The sequence below is a fragment of the Zingiber officinale genome, chromosome 8B (genome assembly GCF_018446385.1).
Source record: "Zingiber officinale cultivar Zhangliang chromosome 8B, Zo_v1.1, whole genome shotgun sequence".
NCBI classification, from domain to species: Eukaryota; Viridiplantae; Streptophyta; class Magnoliopsida; order Zingiberales; family Zingiberaceae; genus Zingiber; species Zingiber officinale.
In genome coordinates, this window is record NC_056001.1 from 35,497,107 (window position 1) to 35,508,262 (window position 11,156).

Sequence of the window (11,156 nt, forward strand, 5' to 3'; positions counted from 1 at the left end):
TCTTTTATAATCCTTGGTCTTGGCAAATAAAAAAATTTAAAAAAAACTTCCTTAATTATTTTGCCATGAAAAAGAAAATTTATTTAATAAAAAATTTTCTTTCTCCATTTTATTTGGCCGGCCATATTAAAGCTACAAACAAGGAGAGTTTTCATTAATTAAAACTTCCTAATTTGTCTCCAGAAATTTATAAAAAAATTCTCCAATAATTTTCATCCCTTCATGATTGGTTAAAGGAAATTTTATAAATTAAAATCTTTCTTTTAAACATGTGGATAAAAAGAAAGTTATCTTGTAAAAATTAAAATCTCTTTTAATCTACAAATAAGGAAAAATATCAAATCTTTTCTTAATCTTTTGTAGAAACTTATAAAAGAGAATATTTAATTTTTAAACTCTCTTTTAAATCATGAACATGGTTAAAAAGGAAAGTTTTCTTAAAATTTAAAATCCACCTTTAATCAACAAATAAGGAAAGATTTCAAATTTTAAACTCTCTTTTAAACATGTAGATGATTTACAAATAAGAAAAGTTTTTACCAAAAATTAAAACCATCCTTTTAATCTACAAATAAGGAAAGAGATTAATCTCTTCTCTTAATCTTTTGTAGAAAGCTATAAAAGGAAAATTTTAATTTTTAAACTCTCTTTTTAAAACCTTGATATCCGCATAAAAAATAATTTTAATAAAAATCCCTATTAATATTCTAGTGGCCGGCCACCTAAGCTTGGGACCCAAGCTTTGGCCGGCCACCTACTTGGCTCATCCACTTGGTCTTGGCCGGCCCTAGCTTGGGTTCCAAGCTAGCTTGGCCGGCCCCATTGGATGGGTAAGAAGGTGGGTATGTGGTGGGTATAAATCTCTATATACTAGAGGCTACGATAGGGACCGAGAGGAGGAATTGGTTTTGGTCTCCCGATGAAATTAAGCATCCCGTGTTCGCCCCGAACACACAACTTAATTTCATCAATAATAATTCATTCCACTAAAGAACTATTATTGAACTACCGCACCAATCCCAAATTACATTTTGGGCTCCTTCTTATTATGAGTGTGTTAGTCTCCCTGTGTTTAAGATAACAAATGTCCACTAATTAAGTAAGTTACTGACAACTCACTTAATTAATATCTAGCTCCAAGAGTAGTACCACTCAACTTCATCGTCATGTCAGACTAAGTCCACCTGCAGGGTTTAACATGACAATCCTTATGAGCTCCTCTTGGGGACATTCTCAACCTAGATTACTAGGACACAGTTTCCTTTTATAATCAACAACACACACTATAAGTGATATCATTTCCCAACTTATCGGGCTTATTGATTTATCGAACTAAATCTCACCCATTGATAAATTAAAGAAATAAATATCAAATATATGTGCTTGTTATTATATTAAGATTAAGAGCACACACTTCCATAATAACTGAGGTCTTTGTCCCTTTATAAAGTCAGTATAAAAGAGACGACCTCTAATGGTCCTACTCAATACACTCTAAGTGTACTAGTGTAATTATATAATTAAGATAAACCAATACCTAATTACACTACAACCTTCCAATGGTTTGTTCCTTTCCATCATGGTCGTGAGCTACTGTTTATAATTTATAAGGTACTGATAACATGATCCTCTGTGTGTGACACCACACACCATGTTATCTACAATATAAATTAATTGAACAACTACATTTATCATAAATGTAGACATTTGACCAATGTGATTCTTATTTCTAAATAAATATTTATACCAAAAGCTAGGCTTTTAGTATACATCCTAACAGATTTGGCTGAATTCGTCACCAATATACGAATATTAGCGGCGATTTGGCTGAATTCGTCGCTAACATACGAAACCATTAGTGACGAATTAGTCTCATTCGCCGCTAACCTATCTTTTAAAACAGGACCACCTAAACCTTATTAGCAATGAATTATGAATTTGTTGCTAACATATATTTTTTGTGAAAAAAATATGTTGAAAAAATAATATTTACGGCAAACTGATATTTCGTCGCAAATTATGCTGGTTAGCTTCACATTTTAATTTCGTCGCTAATAATTCGTCGCTATTTTACTTTTTGTAGTGTGATTGTGGAGTATATTTCTCATACTCTAAGAAATTTCCAAAAAACTTGATTTTTATGGTCATTACCAATTATTGCATCGGTATTGATAGTTGGCCATGATTTCGCAAGGGCCATATTTTCATCGAGAGATTAAAATCTTCGTTTTGAATCATCCTTCTCTAGGTCAACTTTATGCTCTTCTTGTAATGAGTGTGGTAGCCATTGAGTTGTTGGAACAAATGATACATTAAAGATTCTTTGTCGATGATAAATGGGTCAATAGTAGTCATTCTTGATTCATTCGAAAGCATGAATAATAGTTGAATAGGAGAAAATACGTAAGGAGAAGGTATCCCAAATTGGTTGTGGCTACTCATGGATAACCAATCTTGGGGTGGATCAGATAGAGCTCGGGCTGCATTGCTTGGATTCTTCAAGAAATTTTGAAAACTTTGGGAATTTAGAGAAAAAATGAGGATATTAGACATTTGGGGGAATACAAGTATTCTAAGAAGATATATTTTTTCCCGTATTTAAAGAATTCAAAAGATTTATAAAAGAAGTATTGAAATTTTTATTCATCTTGAATACAGATAGAGAATGAAAGGAAGAAATAAGTAGGGAGTGAAGAGATTGATAAGATGTATGAAAAAATGAGATTGAATATGTATTTATAGATTTTTTAAAAATTAAAAAATTAAATTTTGACCATTGAACAATGACTAAAAATTAGTCATTGTTGAATGACTAATTTATTAGCCATTGTTCACCTAGATGCTATTGTTTCTTTTTTTTTAAAAATATTAAAAAGAAGACATTATTTTAATATTGAAAAATATAAAATGTGAATAATCAACTCCAATAAACAGAGTCGCTTCTTCATGTTTCACGGCTTCTTGGTGTTGCCATGTTATAATGAGAGCTCAGAGCTTCCATTGTGGTGCCCTAATTAAGCGAGACTAAAAGCATCCATGTTTCTTTATATTATTTTTGAAATTTGAAGTAAATTATATACTTTATTAAATTTAAATAATCATTTTTCATCCTACAATGCATGAGATTATTATTTTTTTATTATTTTATTCTCTCTCTTCTATTTTTAATTATTTTTTCTCTCATTACTTAATATTTACTTTTCATTATTAAATCCATTCCCTTTATTTTTTTCTCTCTATCCAAATTAAATGATATTTTAATATTTAAGAAATAAATTTTATTTCATAAATTTAGAAAAATATTATTCATGAAATTTAAATTTAAGAAATTGATAGGATAGAGAATGTAAAGATTTTGTTAAGTAAAATAAAATTTAAGGTAAATTCTATATTTGGGGAAGCTAATATGAATGCTCTATGCCTCAAAATCTAATCTATACGTAAAATCTTAAAAAAAAAAAAAGGCTGGTAGAAATCGACTGCCTCTGTACTATATATGAGACTGACTATATTGAATCCCATCAGAACAACTGTATTAAAAAAACTTCAAAAAAGTTTTAAAAATTTAGTATTGGCATTAACCACCAAATGGTTGCTGTTGTCTTTGTTACTATTATTTTTAATATCTTCTGATTTTTAAAATCTATAGCAGAGTTTTTATATTATATGACGTATTATTATTTTAAATATATTGATTCCTCTTTTCTTTCTTATTTTTTTAAAAAAATTATATATGCGTATAATCTCTTTAATTTTATGTAATTTCTCATTTACAAAGTTACATAAGAGTATTTTAAATTTTTTTTAAGGCTAGTTATTTAGTCGTTAAAAATAATAGCTATGTAATATCCTCTTATTTGACCTAAAACTTAAATGAAAAAAAATTAAAAAAATAAGTATAATGCATTATAATCTTAAACTTTAAAGTTATTTTTTCTTTTCAACTCAAAGGACTATTCTTGCAATTTGCGCCCTTATGACTTAAACATAAGAGAAGCTCTGTGGGATTTCTCCAACGCCATTAGGGTGTTGATCTCGGCAGGACTAATAAGAGGGCTTTGTGGGATATCTCTAATGTCACTAGGGTGTTGATCTTGGCAAGACTAGTGAGAAGTGAAGATAATGTAATTCTTGGAGATAATTAAGGAGTGTGACAACCTTTCCCATGTCATGGAGTGGAGGATAACGAATTTTGATATGGGGGTTGGATTTTGATCACAACATATTATGGAAAACAATTGGAGTCGTGGGGACATGATAGGAGAAACTCCATTATTGAATTGTAGTCTTGGAAGCATCTTGTGTACTTATGATAATAAAAAGTAGAATCCACCACACAGCAACTCAAAAGCATCTTGGGTACCTAGTGGCATACAATAGTTGTAGAATAAATACAATTTTAATTTTCTCTAATATTTTTATTTCTTATTTTACCTGTCTTCATATATCTATATATTTATCTTAACATCCTCATCAATTCTATTCTAATCTTTTGCTCATGTCAAGTCCTAATTTAACATTTAACTCTATATAATTATATAACAAATCTAACCACAGTTTTATAAATATTATAATATACTGTTAAAATTATTTATTTTATAGTATTACAGCAACAACAACAACAACCAAGTATTTTCCCACTAGGTGGGATCGGCTGTATGAATATGTCATTGAGCCCTATCTCCTATTATATCATTATCTATATTTAAATAAATTTTATCTTGTTTTATTGTTGCTAATCAAGTTTTTTTTTGTCGTCTTCTTCCTCGTTTGATATGCATGTTTATCATAGTTTCACATCGCCTAACTGAAATATTTATTGGTCAATTAAACACATGTGTAATTATATTTAATTCAAAATTTGTAACTGTTTAAATTAATTTTTGTTTTGGAGAAATTCATAATTCTAATGATCAATAAGCGCCATCTATTCGTTAGTTTTTTTCACGAAGATTTTATGAGTGTCATGACTAAATTATTATTTTATACATTATATTTAATCATTATAATTGCTCACTTTATTGATCATAAATTATCTTAATTAACATAAGATTATACATGCATGTCATAATTATTGTCTGAATGCATAAACAATGTTACTTAAGCCAACATGTGATAATATTTTTTTTATCAATTAATAATATTAAATGTTATCAGCACATTTATTAATTTGTAATAAAACTAATATAAATCGCCGTGCCGTCCTATAAATATCCATGGTGAATAAAAGGCTTAATAATATTTAATTTAATTAACAAAAGAAAATTTGATGCATGGGCGGGAGCAATCATAATCATAAGGATTATATTAGCCGATTGGGTCCCACAAATCCAATAATGAAATCAATCAAGCGAGTGGATTCTTTAATAATTATATGAACAAATAATCACCATTCGATCAGCCTCGAATTTTATGAAAAAACTTGTACTGGCGGCCTCAGTCGGAAATGTCGATGTGTGGAAAAATATTGAGAATTTATCTTCGTAAGTAGAGTATCCATTTCAACGTTGAAATGACGACCTTATATGCAGTGCGGATATAGCAAAAAATTCAGAGGGGTGTTCGAAGAAGAAATTTAAAAAAAAAATCTTTCTATTAAATAAATATATAAAAAATAAAGTACTAAATTGATAATGATGATAATATAGACATAAAAATATGTGCATATTAATAAAATAATTATTTTTTAATATTTGAACCATCATCAGTACTAGATATAGACATACAAACAAAAAGAGGTAACTGTATACTACGAGTATTCATTTATTGAAAATGTTATAAAATTTGTTCATTTTTAATTGTGACAAAAATATCCTTCTTGATATATGCTACCAAACTGTCATTCATCCATTCATCCCCCATCCTATTACACAAATCAGTCTTGATAATTTTCATCGTAGAAAAAAATCCTTTCAACAGAAACAGTTGCAACTGGTAAAACTAATGCTAACTCGATCAAACGATATACCAATGAAAAAACTATATTCTTGCCATGTTTCAATCATTTTTTTTAGCAAGACTTCCCAAATCTTCAATCATAGAAAATTCATCTCGTACATTTTGAATGTAAGTCTCAAGTTGGTCCTCAAGAATTACGCGATTAGTCAATGAAAAATCCTCGGGATAAAGTTGAGAAAGGTGGAGTAGCTTACCAATATCAAATTGAGAAAAAGAGTCCTTTGGATCTAAACAAGCAATGCAAGTAAGTACCTCCGTACTTGATTCTGAAAACGATTATTCATCTCTTGAACCATCATATCAAGAACCTAATATTGTAACAATAAAAAATAAATAGAAAACATTATTAGAAAATTAAAATTCAAAATATTTAAAAATAATACCTGATAAAAAATTTCAACACAATAATGATGAAAATTAGTAATCATTTGTCCATTACGTCTGCTGCGACTACGAGTTCTCATATTTTCTTCCATATTCGGTACTAGGATCATATGGTTACTACAAAATTTGTTGACGAAGTCCAAAAATTCTCCCATCCTTCCTCTCTCAATTTTTGTAATCAAACTTTCATCGTCTTGATCAAACTGACAGCCAGTACAATATTTTGATCCTTTTGTTGTATGACAAGTGACAATTCATTTGTGATTCCCAATAAAGATTTCATCAAATGTATCACAAACATAAATTCATAACTCTCCATCTTATCAATCAAACTGGTGGCGATACCACTATTATCAACATTAGTACCATCATCATATACATTTTCAAGCACTTGTAAAATAGAAGTCCACGTAGACATCAAACGGATAATAGTCATGTAGTGTGAACCCCAAAGAGTATCCCCTGGTCGTTTTAAACTGATTCCTGATTTTTTTTCCTTTGCCACTAACAATATCTCCTTTCTCTAAATATTCTACAAGTCTATCATGTTCAAGTTGTCTAAACTTATCTTTTCTTTTGCATGAAGCACCAGTAATATTCACAATCATAGTAACATATTGGAAGAAATCACTCACAGTTCGATTTCTTTTAGCAACTGCAACAACAACTAGTTGAAGTTGGTGAGCAAAACAATGGACATACCTTGCAAATAAATTTTCCTTTAATATGAGAGCATTCAATCCATTATACTCACCTCATATATTTGAAGCTCCATCGTATCCTTGACCTCTCAATCTTGATAATGACAACTTATGTTTTGCAAACAATTCATCAATAGCCTTCTTCAAAGAAATAGCATAAGTGTCAGACACATGTACAATAGTAAGAAATCTTTCAATAACACATTCATATTTGTTCATGTATCTTAAAACAACTCCCATTTGCTCTTTGACTAAAATATCTCGGCACTCATCAACCATAAGAGAAAATATATTATCTTTTATATCATTAAGAATGACATTTGTGACTTCAGTAGCACAAGCCCATGTTAAATCCTTTTGAACTGTTGGAGACTTTATTTGATTGTTTCCAGGGCATTTTCATTCATTTTCTTGGCAACCTCTTAATTTCTTTGGGTATACCACTCAATTAATTCAAGAAAGTTACCTTTATTTGAGAAACTCAATGACTTGTCATGTTCACGGAAAGGCAAGCATTGTTTCAAAAGAAAGCATGTAACATCCAAAGTTGTCGTTAATCAAGTGCGATAAGCAACCTCCATTCCATGCCCCTGTGCTTGTAGCAAATGCGATACACTCTGTTGTTGATTTTGAACAACCTCAAGTTGTGTTCTTGCATCATTGTGAGCACTAGCTACACCACCAGCATGCGTATTAAATACTTCTATTGCTTTTCTCCAATTATTCATCCCTAAATTAGTAAATGCCTCATCTCCAACTTGACATCCCCTATTAGAATTTTTATAGAGATAACACAAAAAAAAAAAACTGCATCTTTTGATATGCTGTACTCTAACCATGAAATTTTTTTAAACCAAACAATTTGGAAACCTTTATGCTCTTTACCAAATTCTCTTTGGGGATAACTATGATCAAATGGTTGACAAGATCCTCTAACCAAATATTCTCTTTAAATCTGATTTCAAATAGAAACATCAAATTCATTAATTGATTTGCGTAGCCCTGAGTCACTAACAACATCATCCGAGTTGAATTCAATGTGAGAATATTTTTTCTTACTATTTTCTTCCATAGAATTCTTAGAAGACTTAATACTTCGTTTTAAAAATTTCTCCATAACCTATGTCAATTCATCAAAATTATTAATTTATGCAAACAACATAATAATTAAAGTACTACCAAGTATAAATCGTGAAATTAGGAATTAGATGAAATAAGGAACAAGATTCACCTAAAATTGAAGGGATTTTGCTTGTTGTGGAGGATCGCCGACGGAGCATAGTGGCAGCGGCGTCGACAAAACAAGCAAACCACGAACAATAGTGGCGTCACTGGCGAGAGGCGTCGACGAAGTGAAGAGGCGACAAAGATGAGAGCAACGGTTTGAGGATACCTAAGAGAGAGAAACAATGAGATATCTTAGCGCGATTAGGGTTTTTGGTTTGAAGAAGAAAGGGTTGGCTTAGAAAAAGAAGGTTCGACTGCTAGAAAAAGTTGTTGGAAAAAGGATTAGGAATGAGAAAGAAAAGGAAAGATGCTGGAAAAAGGATCGAGAATGAGAAAGAAAAGGAAAGGTGTTTTTAATGGCACTTTTGAAAAAAAGTCCAATAAGTTTGAAAAATTATAATTGATCATGTCTGATGGCGTGAAGCTGGAAAGCCGAGGAGGTGACAGTTTCACTGACTGGATGAAGACCTCACTCTTTTCTGCAAAACAAAACCAAAATCAGGGAAGGGGTCCCTGGTGTTGGCCCTCCAACGCTCAAGTTAGGAATAGAAGAAGAAGAGAAAGTAAAAGTACCAAGGACAGAGATTCAGCTTGCCTTTCTTCATACCTGACATACTATTTTATACCTTTCTCATTGACTCTCTATCTTCCCCTATTTAATTATATTAATTACGGACGGAAGACATCTTTGTCTTGACTTCTTCTCATTTAATAATAGATGGAGTGTTCTCCTTTGTTTACTCTTTCCCTTATTAATTATCAGTCTTTTCCTCTTTTATTATTTTATCAGTTCATTATGTGTACAATGCCAATGCTATACCACGAGCCGGACGGGTAGCCCACTCGGCTCGAGGTCCTAGCCAGCTCATCTTGCTCTCCTGTCGACCGAGTTGGCCAGACACTGGTTTACTTAGGTGGTCGACCGAACAATGATCCCTCCGATCGGTCGATGAACCACTTCCCGCTCGGGTGCGGCCAAACCTTACTTAAGCCCTGGCGTTGACCACCTTGACTTTGACCTACATCGTCACAATTGACTCGTGCTAGGTAGACTCCTCCTTATCTCCGCATCACAAATCTAGTCGAAGGAGGCTACAAGTTAGACTAACTGGACAAGAAGATGTGTCTTCGGCAATTTCAAGGTCCGTTCGGCCCATATGTCAATCAGCCTGTGCTTGGTCTTTAATCGCTGATCGACCTACAAGCCCACACCACTTTTAGCTTCATTCTGTTGTTGCCAAGTTCAGCCCTGTGACCCGTTCTTTGCGTCGATCGGGACGATGCGGCGCAACAACACTTGGCACATGTGTTTCTTTTTCCCTACGCGTCCTCGAGCGAGCTCGATCGTGACTGACGTCATCCAAATTTCTTGAAGACCATGCAAATCCCTGATAATTATGACCGAGCACACGACCATATCTTTTTAATTAAGCTTATTAAATGCTACCCGATGACCGAATGACACGTGTCCCTCACTGCCGCCGCACGCTCGACGTGATAGACGGATATTCTCTTATAACGAGGTGTGGGCATTTTCAAAATCAACGATGGGATCTGCTTCTAGGTTTCCATAGCTTTGGATCGTACGACTGAGGTCGATCGGCCGCGAGGTTTATAAACCTCGCGTGCGACGTCGTCTTCCTCACTCTGCGTTTTTCATCTCCCTCCGTATCTCCGTCTTCGAACTTTCCAGCGACATTGTGTTCTTTTTCTTTTCCGGCAATTATACAGAGTGCAACCGAACATCCCAATCAGGCGACCAACTTAAGGACCAACCGAGATATATTCAGCAGATAATATTCTAATAACCTGTCATAATAATAACCACGTGTCAGCTAATATTCTTTTAGAACCTTCTTTAGTGACCATCCTGTCCCCCGTCAGTCAACCACCTATAACAACATATTTCTTCATTAACCTCAATGATAACAAAAACTCTAAACGACAAAAAAAGTATACATATAGGTAAATGAAAGATTCTTCGGATGATTACGACATATTGCATAGGTCGTACCCTCTCCTTTACCTAACAACCTCTGACACAGTTTGCCACCTCATGATAGTAGAGATTATGTGAGGTGGTATACAAAAACGGAGTCCTCTCCGTGACGAAGGGACGCTCTCGAGAGATCTAAAACTCATCCTCAACCTCGTGCACGTATCTACTATTGTTCTGCATCCACCCGCTCAAGCTTATACTAACTTGAGCATCAGAGGGTTCGTCAGGGATCCTCCCATGGTTTCTAGACATTGACGTTTTGTTGGATCATTTCTGTGTGTGCAGGATCAACAAAAAACTTCTTCTTAGAGGAAAAAGGTCTTTTGCTAGTCAACTACCGATCTATCATGCTCAGTGCGTTATCTTTATAATTTTCAGACATGATCAATGTTGAATCATAAGAGTTGAATATTCGGATTATTAAAAAAATATTGATATGGGAATAAGCTCAAAGAGTTTGGTGCATTCAATATATTATATTGAAAATTTTAAAACAAAGTGGATGCAATATTAAGGGATTGAAAACCTAAAGACACGAGAGTTCGAGATCCAGATTGGAAAGGTAAATTTTAATTTTAGAATTTTCCTCGTTGTAAATTATATAGTTTAGCTAGGCAGATGCATCAAGTACAAAATCTTCCATTTAGGGGCTATTAGTTTGAAATCATCGCTTGCTAATTTAGTTTCATCTTGAAACTTTGTGTAGGCATATAGCGTGTGCAAAGCTGGAGATCATTAATTGAATTTAGTTGATTAGATTTGATTTTTTTTTTTTTGTAGTTGGTTTGATCCTATGAAATTTTTTCATAAATTATTAAGATAAATAAGAAAGTACTTATAATGAACGTTTTATCAGCTAAATATTCTTTGGTCAATCGTCTATTAAG